The sequence below is a fragment of the Ambystoma mexicanum genome, chromosome 6p, assembly GCF_040938575.1.
Source record: "Ambystoma mexicanum isolate Mex_15411 chromosome 6p, UKY_AmexF1_1, whole genome shotgun sequence".
NCBI classification, from domain to species: domain Eukaryota; kingdom Metazoa; phylum Chordata; class Amphibia; order Caudata; family Ambystomatidae; genus Ambystoma; species Ambystoma mexicanum.
In genome coordinates this window covers 1,211,691,952-1,211,709,258 of record NC_090935.1, presented here as the reverse complement: position 1 = coordinate 1,211,709,258, position 17,307 = coordinate 1,211,691,952, and the positions used below count along the sequence as shown (strand labels likewise).

The following is a 17,307-nucleotide window of genomic DNA, read 5'->3' as shown; positions in this document are numbered from 1 at the left end:
CATAAAAAATGCAGGCACCCCCAGGGGAGGTGCTGATGTTCGGAACCTCAGCGTGATCCCCCCGCACTTGGGTCCTGTATAGTGGTTTGAGCCCCCACTCATAAGGCCCCCCCAACCCAACAACCTGAACAGGCAGTGAGGTGAACCCCCACCACACATGTAGCAAGAGGAATGGCTGAAATCGGCCCAGGATTACGGGTGAATCACCAGCTGCTGGGAATGGCAAAAGTGAAAGCGCAGAAGCCTGCCTTCGTAAACGGTGCAATTGAGGGACCCGACCAGCAAGCGCTCCTGCGGCTCTGGGCCACTGTCCTTGAGGAGGGTGGAAGTTTGATCTGGGGAGCAATGGGGGGTAAGTCTGCCCACCGGGTCCATTGTCTGAGGCCGCTGGAGGTGCTGTCAGGGCCTCCCCCCCCCCCCCGCACACTGTGTGAGGTGGCCCGCATCAGCGAGGCCAGTAGGATCCAATCCTCTGGGGGAGGACCCTATGGAGGACTGAGTCATACCAGCGGCGAGGGCGTTTTGTGGTTACAGGGGCTCCAGGAAAACACTGCTGGCCCCCGCAGCATCCAGGGCACGGGGTCGGCCAGCGGTTGCGGTTGGAGACAACTTCCTGAACGCACCCCGGGGAAACACTACCCCAAGAGGAAGGAGGGGATGGTTCAGGTCCCAAAGCAGGCGAGTCAACACCATTGCCCTCTAGTGAGAGTGGGAAGACCACGTGAGGGCACACAACACAGAGAAGCTCCTTGGGCACAGAAGCGCAGCCCAAGCTGCTTGGGACAGGGGGCCCTCCCCTCGGCAGAGAGGCCAACAGCCTGTACCATGTCTGTGGGCCTTGAGTGGGTGACAGGAGGTGCCCAGGAGCAGAAACAAAATAAGCACGACACATCGGGATATCAGAGATCCCAACTCTGGTACCCCACACGAGGGAAAGGATCATTGCGCCTTCTTGAATCAGGCCACAGGGGGAGCCCCCCCAGCAGCGGCACTCTGCTGGCGAGTGGAGGTGGAGAGGTCTCACGAAATTGGAGCAGGGAGGTGTGGGTCCCCCGAACCCATGGCGTGTGCCCACCTCCCGCGCCGTGGACAAGAGCATCGCCCAGTGAAGTTGAAGGCCCTTCAAGGTGAAAGGCGCAAAGAGAGTACCAGCTGCCATTACCTGCTGGGAACGGACAGGGAGCCCCCAAGGGGAGACCCACTTGGAATAACAGGAAGGGGTGTATGGAGGCGAAACAGAAGTTGTCCACCTATAAATATGCACCGAGTCGTATTGGAGTTGGAGACCCAGCACAGACCAATATGGCCACCACCCCAGAGGAATCCGCAGCCACTAAAAAAGATGTGACGGCATTGATCAACGAAATCAGGAACATGAGGGTGGACATCGGAAGTAGGGTTGATAAAATCACCCAAAGAATATACAAAATGGAGGAGAGGCTGGAGGAAGTCAAACATAACCAATCCTCCCTCGATACCCTTCAGACACAAATGGACATGCAGATGTCTGAAATAGAACGGTGGGAGTAGCAGGTTAGAATGAAAATGGATGACCTGACTAAGTGGCAAAATGAGAAAGGTGTGAGGTACAGGTGGGGGTTCCCGTTCTCCGTCTCCTTTGAAGTTGATGGAAACAAATACCAACTGACGACGGAGGAAGACATTCGAAAGGTCACGTGGGGAGTTGCTTAGAGATGCCGACACTTCGAACAATCGGGGAGAAAAGTCGGAAGGTGACAGGCTGTGGCTTATTAAGGGACCCAGAAGTAGACGGATGCTGGGGTCTAGGAAATACAGGAAACTGAATACATCACCTATGGCAGATACTTGATTCATTGCCGAAAAGCAGCCATGGTGGAGACATATGTACTGGGAGGTCTCTTAGCAGTTTGAGGTGGAGATGAAGGACCAGGTGGACCCCTATTGTGTTATGTTATTGCTGTTTGCTTGAAAGGGGTACTTGCAGGCGACGGAGACCGGCTGAAGCCTGGGAAGTTGCAGGTTGATTTGTTAGGGGGTTTGTGGGGGGGGGGGGCTCAAAGGTAATGAGGTGATGTATGTACGGGACCGGAGGGGAAATGGTTCCAGCTGGTGGTCCGACCTTACCCTGGTGATGTTAATCAGGAGGAGTTGGGTGCCCTTTAGGGTCACTAGAGGGGGAGGGGGGATGACTAGCGTGGGGGATAGGCTACGGTCTTCTCAAAGTTCTCATTTTCGGTTGTTGGGAGAACGATTTTTGTGCACAGGCTACCTGGAGAACGAAGGGGGACTCGTGAGCAGGGGAATAGCAGGATGGCTGTAGCTTCAGATGATGCGGGGGGAGGTCACCTGAGGGTGGGAACGCTGAATGTCAAGGGAATGAACTCACCCACGAAAAGGTCTTTGGTGGCTAGGGAGTTTCGTAGAGCCAGCTTTGACGTGATGTTCTTCAGGAGACTAAATATGCAAAAGGGGAGGAACGGAGGGTCCCTGGCAGAGCTCTGGGACAGGAATACTAGTGTTCTGGGCCCCTGAGGAAAGCAGGGGTGGGAATTATCATTGGGAAAGGACTAAGAATGGGGGTCACAAAGGTGTGTGCTGATGAGGAAGGTAGGGCCCTCCCGGTCTCTAGGACTATAAAGAAAGTGGGCTTCACATTCACCACAGTCTATTGCCCGAACCAGGGTCAGCTGAGGTATCTGATGAAAACTCTCCCGAAGATAATGCTTGAAGCCTCTGGCCACGTAATATTGGGGGGTGATTGCAATATGTGGCTGATTCCAAGCTTGACAGGTAGGCACTGGTGGGAGTGACACACAAAATTGCCAAGACTGGGGTATGGAGAGGTCCTGAAAATGTTGGAGTTCTATGGGCTGCGGGACATAAGGCCATACATGCATACAAATGAAATAGGGTATACCTTTTACTCTGCCCGACATGGCACCTTCACCAGGATAGACTATATGTATATCTCGAGTTGTCTGTGGTAGGAAGCATTGAGCTCTGAGATTTCCCCGATCACTTGGTCAGACCATGATCTGGTATCAGTTAACTTGAATCAACAAGGGCTGAATTCCAAACAACCACCTGGAAGACTGATTGTTTCAGCCTGTGAATCCCTCTTGGAACCCTTGTCCTTATACACAGATTTTTTTCTGAAACCATTTGTAATGAAGATGCCGTCCTACCTTAAGGACACTACTAGCACAATCATTTTACTTGATGACATTGTCCTCACCACCGATACCCTTTTGGTCACAATGGACGTTGAGGCCCTTTACACATCCATACCCCAACAAGAAGGCCTTGAAACGATACGTGATTATTTGAACACAAGAACGGACCAAGAATCTACACCCACTAATTTCATTCTCGAGTGCGTTAGACTTGCAATGTCAGAAAACGTCTTTATGTTTCAAGACCAGATCTACAAACAGGTGAAGGGCGTGAGTATGGGCGCTACTTTTTCCCCCGATATTGCCAATCTCTATATGGCCCGGTATGAAGCCAACTATGTCTTAACACCAGAAAATCCTTTCCAGGATCACATCGTACTATGGAAAAGGTACATTGACGATGTAATTATCATCTTGCAAGGGACACCTGCTGAACTACAAGATTTTCATACATGGATCAATTTGAGAAATACCCACATCAACTTCACGATGCAGTGAGACCACCATCACATAGACTTCCTTGATCTTCACATCTATAAAACGGGAGACCGACTAAAAACTGATCTCTTTCGCAAGCCAACAGACCGCAATACTTTATTGCACTTTACCAGCTACCATCCAATGGGCCTCAAGTATAACTTACCCTATGGACAGTTCCTACGTATTCGTAGAAATTGTTCAGAGTTGGAAAAGTTTCATCTACATGCAGAAGGATTAACCCAACGACTCATTGAAAGAGGCTATCCAAAAAAAGCCATCAACCAAGCGAAAAAAAGAACAAGATACACTCCCAGAGAGATCTGTTTGAGCACAAAACCAAAAAAAGACCTGGGTAGACTTGTGTGTGTCACCACTTTTGGACCCTTGAGTCCACTGATCCAGAAAACGATTAAAAAGAATTGGCACTTGGTAACCCATCCCGGCACATTGCAGCATGTACCATGTTTCACATTTAAGAAAAACAGGAGTTTAAAAGATGCTCTTGTCCATACTTTCATAGAGCCACCCTCCCAACCACAGCGCACACTCTGGGATCTACCACCTGTCTCTGGACACCATAAGTGCGGCCAATGTGTCGCCTCCCCTCTGACCCTACAAAAGAAATCATTTGAACACGATAAGGTGCAATGGACTATGATTGATTTCACCAATTGTAACAGCAAGGGTGTTATATACATCATACAGTGTCCATGCAATCTTCTATACGTGGGGAAAACAGTACGTGCAATTAAAATGCGCATTTCCGAGCATCGTTCCTGCATCAGGAATAAAATACCAGACAAAGCCCCTAGTAGAACATTTCACTAGTAAAAATCACAAAGACACAGATTTAAGGTGGTTTGTTCTTCAGAAAGTGAACCCGACAAGGAGGGGTGGGGATTTGAATAAAACATTGACTCAGTTAGAGCAACGGTGGGTGCACAGACTTAACACCGTAAATTCTGGCTTAAACATTTCAGTGGAATGGAAGTCTTTTCTTTAAACCATCTTTGCCACACTTGAATGTCCATTGTAACACTGTTCTCAAAAATGTTGTGTTTTGGTTTCTTGAACATTCATTTGTTTAGATATTTTTACATCTAGACCAAATTATGTGTCCGGTATGCCTACTAGAATGCTTTTCCAAAAAATGCCACTGTTTTTTCGGTTTTCTATACATCGATTTCCATCCAGTCCAATTCTTATGTCTGTGTGCACATTTAGTGAGCATTTTGTTGCGGCTCTCTTTTGCCATCTATTTAGGATAGCGGTACAATTTATATGTTCTTTTGCCCATGGCTGGTATTTAATCAGTACACTCTGTGGCTCTCTATGACTATGCAATTATGTACCTGCACCACGTGCCTTGTATTTATTATTGCTTTACTATTGCCTATGCATTCCAAGACTTGTACCTATTAATGCATTTTGCGGCTTTCTATGACTATGCAATTATGTACCTGCATTATGTGCCATGTATATATTATTGCTTTACTATTTGCCTATGCATTCCAAGAGCTGTGCATATTGGGCCCATTTTCTAATCATGCGCCGACTTTTCAACGAATTTGTTAACATCCCCATGAGGTCATCTTACACTCTGTTGATGCATGATTTTTTTGTATGAGTCACATGACTGTTACCATGACAACCAGTTGGCTAATTTTTGCTCCTAAATTAATTTTTAAGACAGATGTGTATCCCGTGTGCCCTCTAAATTGATTTATTATCACTATGCTCCACCAGTTCGAGCGCTATACATTTTTTCTCTGGCTGCTCGATTTCAGCCTGATCCTAACATGGCTGCCATATAAAACACTCATGCAGCCTTGGCAACAGCTTTTTCCCACGCTGTGCAGTGTGCTCCTTCAGTCACTCGAAGATGCCCGGCTCTCTGCACGCAGCCTTTTGACAGCCTATCTGGCCCACCACCAAAGGTAAATTCGCCAGCATGGGCACTTTTAGTTCCACATGAGCAGTCGTTACATTCAGACACTTAAATGTGACTTTCTGTTTACTTGCAGCCATACCTTTGATGGCTGACCGCTTTACAACACATTGGACCTTTTCACCTGTAGTTATTCGGTGAAAGGTAAGACACGTTTTATGCTTTGTGTACATTTATATTTTTTATGTACATAACGGTTGGGGTTTAGACTCACTCCCCCCCCCCCCTTTTTTCTGTTTAACACAACAGAGACCAGCCCAGTGTAGCGTATGGATCTCTAATACAGTGCCTATCAATTGCTACATAGGTAAGCTGTGTGTTTTCTATTTTGTGACTACACATTTTTGATTGAGTCAATTTAAATTAGTTCTGCGGCTCATACACCCACCTGATTGTGATCTCCCTTCCCCACAGCTTAGACGTCCTGTGTACAGAACCTTGTCCTGATGATGGCCGTCCCAAAGATGAGGCTCATTTAGCCCAATTCCAGACGGCCGAAACACCTGGTGTAGACATACTACTCCCCGAATTCACAGCACATTGATTGCTGTTCACACATGAAAAATCTTATCTGTTGCCTCTTAGTTGTTTTACGTTGTCTTTAGAATTCCGCTTTGAATTGTTTCACAATTGAACTGTGTCTGTTTTGACAAACCTCCACAGAGGTTGGGTTTGTTGCACACACACCATTTTCAACTTTGTCCCGAGCATTGGTGGTAAATGGTGTTTTAAAGCATTTACGTTTATGTTCTGTTATAGTCCAACAAACCATTGATGATGTCTATTCTCTCTCTGTAAATTGTGTTGTTGTGTTTTTGACTCATGCAATTACAACATAAAAAGTCCTCTAGAGATCTTTCTCTATGATAACAATTTCGAAGAGTCATTTTTTCAAACCAATTGTGGGAGCCCTTCGTGTATGAGTACCCTTGAACCTATTCATTGGTGTATTTTGTTTCTGATTTAACCCTCCTGGGTAGAATAGGTTCCATACCATGAGCCCAACATTTTTTGATTCTGGTACCCAGGGGGTCCAAATGGAGAAGCAATGAGTTCTTCTGGAAGGACCCGGTATTCCACATGGAACTGACTTAAAGAAATTTAGGAATATTTCAAAAGAATAATACAGGGAAGGTCTCGGAGGGTGGTCTGGGAAGCGGGGAAGGCGACATGAAGGGGATCCTGATCAGGCAGGGCGCTCGGAAGAAAAGAGAGCGGACGCTAATTGAAAACAGATTGCGGTTTGAGATTACCCAACTAGACAAGAGGGCTAGGGACACCTCCAAGGGCGGGAGGACAGGGTCATGGAAGCGAAGGGGGAAAAGGGAAGATCTCAGACGCCTGGAGAAAGGTCAAATAATCAGGACACTTCAGTTCCTGAAACAAAAGTCTTATGAGAAAAGAGATCAGGCGGACCAATTATTGGCTGTCAGACTGAGGGGACAGCGAGCCGAATGGTGGGTGGAGGCAATAGCAGAGGTGGATAAGACACAGGACTCAGGGATCGAAGTGATTCAAGAAGCATTTGCATCCTTCTTTGAAAAGGTTTACAAAATGGAAGCTACCCCGGAGGCAGGAGATATAACAACATATCTAGAGGATACTTTGATGCCCAGGCTCTCCCCGGAGGAGGCAGAGGCGATGGAGGCCCCCATAACTGCCGAAGAAATCAAGAGGGCAGTGACGAGAATACTGATGAGAAAGGCCCCGGAGGAGGACGGCTTCTCGGTGGGCTTTCACAAGTCTTTTGGTACCCCCCTCATCCCTTTCATGGTTGAACTGTTTAATGATATCCTAGAGACAGGTGAAACCCCGGAATCCTAACTGTAATATACTAGGAGGGCAGGGACCCCCAGTTATGTGGATCTTATTGCACCATCTCCCTCTTGAATATCAACACCAAAATGTATACACGAGTCCTGGTGGCAAGATTTGAGGTATACATGCCCTGATGATGAAGTGGGCTTCATAAAGAGACATCAGGGGCGGACTCAATGAGGAAAACCCTGCACCTGATCCAGGAGGTGCGGGGGATGTGGGGAGACCCTGCCCTCCTTTCAGTGTATGCTGAGAAGGCCTTTGATAGGGTGTAGTGGGGTTTTCTCAAGGAAGTGCTTGCTAAGGTAGGCCTGGGCACTAGGTTCAGACGGGGCATTATGGCAGTCTACGCATCCCCATGGGGGTGTGTGGCAGTTAATGGTGGTTACTCCTGCTGGTTCGCCCTGAGTAGGGGTACGAGACAGGGCTGCCCACTTTCCCCGATCCTATTTGTGCTCCCCCTTGAACAGCTAGCTCAGAAAATCAGAGTGGATCCCTTTGTAGAAGGATTCACGGTGGGTGGGGTGGATTCCAATGTTGCACTAATGCAGACGATATGCTTTTGCTCACAAGGAACCCTCTAGCTTCAATACCCAGGGCAATTTGGTTGATAGAGCAGTACAGAAACCTCTCCGGCTTTAAAACTAATAGGGCCAAATCCGTCCTTTTTCCCTTGGATAGGGATGGAGAAATAAATAGGTTCGCCCCATTGGGATTACTGGTCAACTTGGACACACTGAGATTTTTGGGGATTAGCCTTACGAGGGACATGGGTGACTTATTTCAGGCCAACTTCCCCGCATCCTGTCTTGTCTTGGGGCGGATCTGGAAAGGTGGGGAAAACTGACGATATCATGGCTCGGACGCCTCAATGCCCTTAAGATGGTCTGCTTACCAAGGTTCTTATATGCGTTCCAGATGCTCCCTATACAGCTGCTTGAAGACTTCTTCCGGGAGTTAAAGGGTGCCATGGTGACATTTTTGTGACAGGGGAAATAAGCGAGAATATACTTTGAGGTTCTCACCTTACCGAAAGACAGGGGTGGTGTGGGACTCCCGAACATGAAATTGTATTATAAGGCAGCAAAGCTAAGTGTTCTCATACCCCATCTTAGAATGCAGAAGGAGTTCCAAAGGGTCGGTCTGGATAATCTTCAACTGTCCCCTGCCACAGTGGGGGAATGGCTGTGGGTACCAAGAGGGCACAATATGGGAGATATGGAGACAGGGTGTGGGAATGCAAGGAGTGACGACATGGTCCTCTCCCCTGAGTCACTTGTGGGTGCCCGGAGTACGAGACGTGATCCGAACCCCGAATGGTTTCAAGCGTGGTTTGAGGCGGGCCTTGAGAGGGTGGGCCAACTGTGGAGGGATGGCACCTTTATTACCATTACGGCTCTGTAGGGGGAGTTGGGCATAGGTACTCTCTCGGTTTTCTCATATCTTCAGTTAAAAGGAGTGATCACAGGGGGGGAAATGGAGGAATGAGATACAGAGGAACCTTACTCCCTTTGAGAAGCTCTTAGACAATAGAACGGAAATGAAGGGCCTGATTTCTGTTATATAGAGGAAAATGGTGGTCACGGGGAACGGATCCACCGAGATGTTGAGCAGGAGATGGGAGAGTAACTTGGAGAGGTAAATAGACCCTGAGCTTTGGTTGTGATTGCGTAAAGGGGCCTCTCAGAAATCGATCTCGGGCCAATACAAACTGCATGCCATTAAGCTCCTCCATAGGTAGCAATATGATGCTGTCAGGCTCTCAAAGATGTTTGTCCGCGAGCCCTGTCTACTGGCTCTTACGTGGGGATAGAGCTGACTATTGGCATATGTGGTGGGGATGCTCTCGAATAAAGGTGTTTGGGAGGGTGTTGGACTGGATCAAGGATCTAGAGGGGGTTGACCATGCCAAAACGCCCTTATTGATCTTGTTTGGGATGGGGGAGAACTGTGCTGGTTGAGGGGGTTGGCAGCGCCCCTGCTGCTAGTGGCAAGGGCCTGCCTAGTGATGAAATGGAAATGTGTTCGGACTCCATGTAAGAGGGACTGGATCAATGTGGCACTGAATATATGCACCATGCAAAGGATAACTGTGGGGCTCTGCGGGAGGCCTGCACCTCGTGAGAGTATCTGGGGAGAATTTATGAACAAATATCTGAAGAAATGAAATAACGGAATGTTAGGCACAAAGGCTGATGGTATGAAGGACAGTATCAGGCCGGCCATGAGATAAAAGGGATGAGCCCCAAAGGGGACTATCCCCAGCCGGATGATATCCTGTGTACAAATAAAATGCTTAGTAGGCTGCCAGGAACATATGTGCAACGTTTGATTTTAATATCCACTATCCTGAGACAATCGAAAGTTCTTTATTGTGTTTTCATTGAGTAATAGAAGACACCGCTAGTGGGGCTTGGGGGAGTTTGGGTGTGAGGAGGAAAAAAGATTGTTGATTGTTTGCCTTGCTCGCAGGTATTGTTGTTTTTGTTGTATGAAAACTGATAATAAAATTAAAAAATAACAAAATGCAGGTACCCTGAGGGGGGTGACAAAGATATGAATACCAAAGAAACCCTTATTCAAGAGAAGATTCAAAGAAGTAGGAAAACTTGAGGAGGTGGTTGAGGACTCGACCAGAGGGGGGAATGTAGAGGAGCAGACGTATACATCCGTAGGAGATCCTACCCCTTTACCTTCCTTGTATTGGAGACATGAGGCTGTGCCATGTCTAACACCAGCTATTGTACCAATACCGCCGTGAGTATTTGGAAGACAGTATCCATTAAGACAACCATAGTGAATGTACTTGCGAGTTGATAAAGAATACACAAAAGTTGAGACTGATTACCCCTCTTTACGCTACTATGCCACTAGAACATTGTTAGTACATTTAACACATGTGAACAAATGAAATCATATACCACGTGAAGAGGATAGTGAAATGCACATTAGCAATATATTAAGAAAACATAATTTATTAAATTTGAATTATATCATGAAAGTTTTTTTGAAAGCGATATTACAAAGACACTCTTTGACATCATAATTCCGTTAGATGTTAACACAAAAAAAGGACTCAAAATGAGCCATCGAAACATTTTGGTAAACACGGAATAATTATGACAGTACCATGTAGAAATCACACAAAATACTGGACGGAAACAAAAGGGGTCTTTTGTTTTTTCTCTCTACAATTGTGTAATTTGTTTCCGTTTCCGAATTTGTCAAACCAGACCCAGGGCAACATGCCGAAACCCCCTATAGAACCCTGATGGCAAGGATTATTGAATTCATGGGTTGGTCTGCGCCTTCACCTGTTTTTCAACAGGACGACCTTACAGACATACTAGACAAAGGTCCACAGGAGGATCCTGTGGTCCCCTTCCATACAGCCTTACAAAGGAAGATTTCATCAAATTGGGGAAACTCCTGAGGTTATCCCTGCAGTCAATAAAAGATTGTCAGCCAAGTATAGGGTAGCTGCGGCTGACCCTGAATATTTATCAAAACACCCGACTCCAGAGAGCCTGGTGGTTCAAGCGGCAACTTCATCAAGCAGCAGATCCTCTTACCCTACTGTCCCACAGGATAGAGATGACAAAAGGTATGATTATATGGCAAAATAAGTCTTTTCTGCTTGTAGTATGGCGTTGAAGTCCATCAACGCCACTTGTACGCTCGCCAGGTTTAGTCACACACTGTGGGAGTGTGCTTCATCAGCGGCTGACTGCATACCGGAAGGAGAGGAAAGGGAAGCCTTCCTTAACATCATTAAAGATGGCAAAGATGCCATGTGCGAATCTCTTCATTCCGCTGACATTATCAGCAGGGCCATGGCGGCAAGTACTACAATCCGCAGGCATGCGTGGTTGCGAAAGTCTGGCTTTGCTCCAGATGTACAGGCCAGACTTTTGAATATGCCCTTTGACGGCTCTTCTTTATTCGGTAAAAAGGCTGATGACAGTCTGGAAAAGTTGCAAACCTCTAAAGCAGCAGCAAAATCTTTAGGAGCTGCAATCCGCCAAACTTCTTTTCGCCCCTCAGGAACCTCTGGGAGAGGAAAGTCCTTTAGCTATTATTCTGCATTTGGGAAAGGCAGAGGACAGCCGGCTCAAAGAGGCCAAAGGAGATCCACCCGAGGTGGACGGGTCAAAAGTACTAAGGCCGCAGCAGGTGCCTCTTTACCCTCAGCATCTGTATCAGCCACCCCCAAACCATTCTGAGGTCTTTCCACACAAAACACCTGTAGGGGGCAGGTTAGCTCACCATCTGACGGAATGGCAGGCTATTACGTCAGATGCTTGGGCATTTGAGACAGTTGCCCAGGGTTACTGCCTACCCTTTCTACACATCCCTCAGAGTCATCCACCGGGGCACAGCTCTCTAAATGTTCCAGATCCGCTCCTCTTGCAGGAAATTGTAGACCTGCTAGAGAAAGGTGCCATAGAACCGGTACCTGTAGCGGAGAGGAACAAGGGCTGGTACTCCCCCTACTTTCTCATACCGAAGAAGGACGGAGGACTGAGACCCATCTTGGACTTACGAGAATTGAACTAGTTCCTCAGGAAGGACAAGTTCAAGATGGTAACTCTCTCTCAGATCCTTCAGGCCCTCCAGATCCAGGACTGGCTGGCATCTCTGGACCTCCAGGATGCTTATTTCCATGTGCCAATCCATCTCAAACACAGGAGATACCTGAGGTTCGCAATTGGCGGCTGTCATTATCAATTTCGAGTTCTGCCATTTGGGCTGCCCTCCGCCCGAGGGTCTTCACCAAGCTAATGTCGGTAGTGGCTGCAAGTCTAAGGAGGGAAGGGATCCACGTCTACCCCTACTTGGACGATTGGCTGATCAGAGCTGTATCTTCGGAACAAGCTCAGATCCAGCTAGATTATGTCTGCCACTTCCTTCACAAACTGGGCTTCTCCCTCAATTTTAAGAAGTCACAGATGATACCATCACAGAGACACCAGTTCATCGGAGCGGTCCTGGACCCTTCCCTGGGAAAAGCCTCGCCACCAGAGGTGAGGGCTCAAGATATTCTGCAGATGGTCAACAAGTTTCAAAATGCCCAACATCTCCCAGCCTTCGACTTTTTGAGATTGCTAGGCCTCATGGCATCCTGCATCTTCCTTGTGCCAGAGGCTCGCCTGAGAATGAGATCTCTCCAGTGGGCACTAAGGAACCAGAGGTCACAATACTCAGGAAGAATGACAGATCTCCTCCGGATTCCGGACAAGGTAGCCCACGACCTTCAGTGGTGGGCCTATCCAGAGAACATCTTGAAAGGAGAACTGTTTTGGCAAGCATGGCCGGAGATAACTGTAGTCACAGACGCCTCACTCACGGGGTGAGGAGCCCATGCCAACGACTTGACCATCAGCGGTCGTTGGTCTCCATCTGAGTCCAGACTACACATCAACCTATTGGAGTTGAGAGCGATCAGACTAGCGCAGAAAGCTTTCCTTCCATCAGTACAGGGGAGAAATGTCCTGATAATGACGGACAACACAGTGGCCATGCACTACCTCAACAAAAGAGGAGGCGTAGGGTCACTGCCACTGTGCAGAGAGGCAATGCAGCTCTGGTTTTGGGCAATTCAGGAAGGATTCTCTCTATCGGCAGTTCACCTAGCCGGAGAGAAGAACTTGACAGCGGACGCTCTGAGCAGGCAGAGCACAGTCTCCCACGAGTGGGAGCTATCTCAGGACGTCCTTCAAGAGATCTTCGCCCTTTGGGGAACCCCTCAGGTGGATCTGTTCGCCACCAGCACCAACAGGAAGTGCGATCTGTTCTGTTCAAGGGAATTTCCCCCGAGAGGAGCTCTAGGGGACGCGTTCATAGTGGACTGGGAGTTCCCACTCCTTTACGCGTTTCCACCAGTCCCTGTTATTCCTCAAATGATCAGGAGGTTGAGAAGATTCCGGAAAACCATGATCCTAATTGCCCCGGACTGGGCCAGGAGAACGTGGTACCCGGACCTTCTAGATATGTCCATCTGCCCTCCAATCCGTCTTCCACTCAGAGAATCTTCTCTCACAGAAGGGAGGTCAGGTTCTCCATCCAGACATCAGAACCCTCAACCTTCACGCTTGGCTTCTGAAAGGGTGAGGTACAAGGATTGGGACCTCCCTGATGACGTCATGGAGGTGTTGCTTTCGGCCAGAAGGCCAGCAACAAAGTCTTTATATCGCTGCCGTTGGAACAAATTTTGCAGCTGGTGTAGAGAAGAGAATATCGACCCTTTTTCATGTGGTACACCAACGGTGTTATCGTTTCTACTCTACTTGGCAAACTCGGGCCTTCAAGTTGGCACTGTAAAAGGCTTTCTCGCAGCGCTATCAATCTTCAAGCACACTGCGGAGGAACCATCGTATTTCAAACTACCCCTAGTAATACAATTTCTCAAGGGATTAACTAATGTTTATCCTCCAAGACCATTCCAAGTTCCCTTATGGGACTTAAATTTAGTCTTAAATTTCCTAATGGGTACTCCCGTCGAACCACTCCACTCTTGTTCGCTGAGATTTCTCACTCTTAAAACTGTCCTATTAGTAGCACTAACATCTGCTAGGAGGGTGAGCGAATTACAAGCTCTTTCTTGTAAACCCCCCCCATACAATTTTCCATAAGGTCAAAGTTGTCCTACAGGTGAAGCCTAATTTCCTCCCAAAGGTGGTTTCTGAATTTCACATCAATCAGAAAATTACCTTACCTTCGTTCTACCCTCTTCCCCATCCGCTGAAAGAGGAAGAAAGGCTACATAGGCTGGACCCAAGGCCAGCTCTAAGCTTTTACATCAGCAGACTGGCTAGGATTAGGCAAGCAGACCAACTGTTTGTAGGATACTCGGGACACAAGTTGGGACTACCCATAACAAAACAGACCATTTCCAGGTGGATTATTTTGGCCATTCTGGAATGTTACTAACTGGCAGGGAAATAGCCACCCCAAAATCTTAGGGCTCATTCAACCAGGGGTATCGCAGCCTCTTCGGCCCTCCAAAGAGGGGTACCGGTCCGAGACATATGCGCGGCTGCCACATGGTCGTCCGCACATACATTCACAAGATTTTACAACCTGGATTCCTCCACTAGTCAAGAGACCAGATTTGGCAAAGCCGTTGTACATTTGGTTCATTCCTAAAAGGGATACATGACATTATTACTCCCACCTCCAATTACATGCCACCGCTATGGGAGTCTATCAAAGATAAGGAATACGTCAGAGGACACAATCCCTTTGAAGAACAAGTTACTTCTTACCTTGTAACGTTCTTTCGATGGGATGTTCCTCCGACTTATTCCTTATCGCCCCTCCCATCCATCCCTGCAGTAATACTTCCCTTGTGGTTGCAGTTTACGCTCCTTCAAGGTCAATAACCAATTCAGGTATGACTTATCTTTTGCTACAAAACGGAACTGAGCAACGGACGCCGCATGTGGCTATTTATGGGCATGGTGACATTGGCGCCGATACGGTGGCTGTCGAGGGACATCGACTCGGCGGACGTCGACGCGCAGCGCCCTCTACAGAGAAAACATTTCCGAGGCCAGCAAGCTGGAGACGAATTATCAAAGATAAGGAATACATCGGAGGAACATCCCATCGAATAAACGTTACAAGGTAAGAAGTAACTTGTTCTTCAGCTAGGAATTCATGATTGTTCAAATCAAATGCCGGGGAAAGATCTAGCAAGAGAAGGAGTGCATGATTTCCATTCTCTATAATGAGCGCGATCTTATTCTGAAGATCAGAAGGGCTGTCTCGGTGCCATGATTGGCCCGAAAGCCAGATTGTTCCTCAGCAAGAATATTATTACTTTCTACAAATTTCTGGTATTGTTCATAAGCAATTTTGTCAATAGTCGATAGCAAGTGCTCTTACTCCCATTGCATTCCTAGGACAAGAATACTCTGCAAGGCCAAGTACAAAGGGAATTTCATTGCAGAAGGCATGGGTGATGAGAGATGTTGGGATAATTGGGTGGTAGGGCAGCTCATGTCCTATATACTTGCACCTTGGTCTTGGCTTATGTGCTACTAATTGAACCGAATCTTCCAGACATGGCACAAGTGTGCCAAACCAATTGTATCAGTCTGTATATCGAAGGATCTTGTAGCTTGAGAAACCAAAGAAACACTGTGTAACTGATTTTTCTTAAATGCAACGTATCAAGAGGTAGGCATAGGTTGTCCACCTGATATCTGACGGCCAATAACAAACCTAGCTCCTAGATGATTGTATATCTAGATGTGTCCCTTAAGCAATCCCAACCCTTGATAGGTTTTTCACTATTGCCACGTAGCATGATGTCATTCTAATGCATAAAGAAGTATATAATTGTATTTTTTGTGGAAATCGCTGAGTGTATGAGCGTACGTCCGTTGATGTTCATTGTTTTAGATAATTGCTAATAAAACAGCAACTTGCCATCTTCTTGAGTTTGTCCGGTTATTTGGACTCCAAATTATTCTGGTGTAATCCCATCCACTGACAGATGCACGTTCCAAGGGCCATAAGCTCAGTTATCTTTGCCAGGGGAATCGGTGAGCCTGATTCAGGCCCTTTCTCTGTTGGAGCCTTCCCCGGTTTTCCACAAAGGCAAAGTGGTGCTGAGCACCTTTCCCTCTTTTCTGTCCAGGTTTCACATGATTTCCATATCAAACAGGAACTTTTTTCCCCAATTACTGATTCAGAAAGAACCCTGCCTATGTTGAAAGTTATCAGGACCCTGCTGGACAAGCCCAATACATTTCACTCAATTGTTTGTCACCTGTGAGGGCTCTGAAGCAGTCAAGCAGACCTCCAAAACGTTAATCGCTGGAAGTGTAACATTCTACATTCTGGAGGCTTAAAGGTTTCTGAAGTTGCTTTCTCTGATGGGCATGCACACTCACATATTTAGAACCAAGGCAGCCTCCGTGGCATTTCATAGCCAACTATCAATGTCATCTGCAAAGCGGACAGTTGGGCCTATTTCTCCTTGTTTTTTCCTCATTACTGCATGGATGTTATCTGGTTCAGTGTAGGTCAACGGTCCTACACACTCACAAAATAGAATGGTACATTGCAGTGTATACATTAGTGACAACTGTAGGCCTTGTCCACAGTCCCATTTCCTCCATACGCCCTCCCTCTATCCCCTCTAAATAAGTTAGCTTTCAATTCTGTCATTGGCAGATGGGAAAGGACTGGTGACTATGACATGGGAGGGCTGAACCAAGTTCGGTGCATGAGTGTTGCCAGCTTCTTTTAATTGCTTAGGGATTTTTTGCTTTGACAAGGGATCCAATCCTGTGGGTGGACATCCCCTAAGGATGAAGGAAAGAGGCTGTGGACTAGGAACATTGTTGTTGTTATGGCAAGTACCTTTCACATTTTACAGTGTGTGGAGTGTTTCCCTTGTAATCTCTTGGGTGGTAGTGTGTACGATCATTATATATCTCTCCACCCACTGCCGACTTTCCAGGCCCCCTCCCCTTCTTGTCATCACTACAAAGACCCTATGATGAGCAGTGCTGAAGGAAATGCAAATGTACCTAAAAAAAAAGCCTTTGTTTTCTGTAATATTCGTGAGTAGCCCAGAGTAGGGAATGGTGGAGTTCAGACAGAGAAAAAAAAACAGACAGAGATACCAAAAAGAAGACAGATAGCTGGAATTGATACATAGATATACAGAGGAGAGGGATAGATGCGAGATGGATATAGATTATAGAAACCTAAGTGGGAATTTCAGAGGAGAGTGCCATTTATAGTAAATGGCCATCAATCTCCAAAGGGAGGCTGTGAATTCTGTAACGTTTGAAGTGGTGTCTAATTCCTTTGCAGTTCATTTTCAGTGTCCCCCATAAACATTTTCGCAAAAATGAAGGTCGTGCAAAGATGACACCCGATCTTTTAAAC

The 17,307-nt window shown here is 47.0% G+C and overlaps 1 protein-coding gene across 1 annotated transcript in view; it reads left to right on the top strand.

Annotated features, from left to right (window-relative positions):
* Positions 1–17,307, top strand: part of KIF27 (kinesin family member 27) — a 1,764,776-nt gene that overhangs the window by 394,459 nt on the left and 1,353,010 nt on the right. The gene's annotated exons all lie outside the window — the stretch shown is intronic.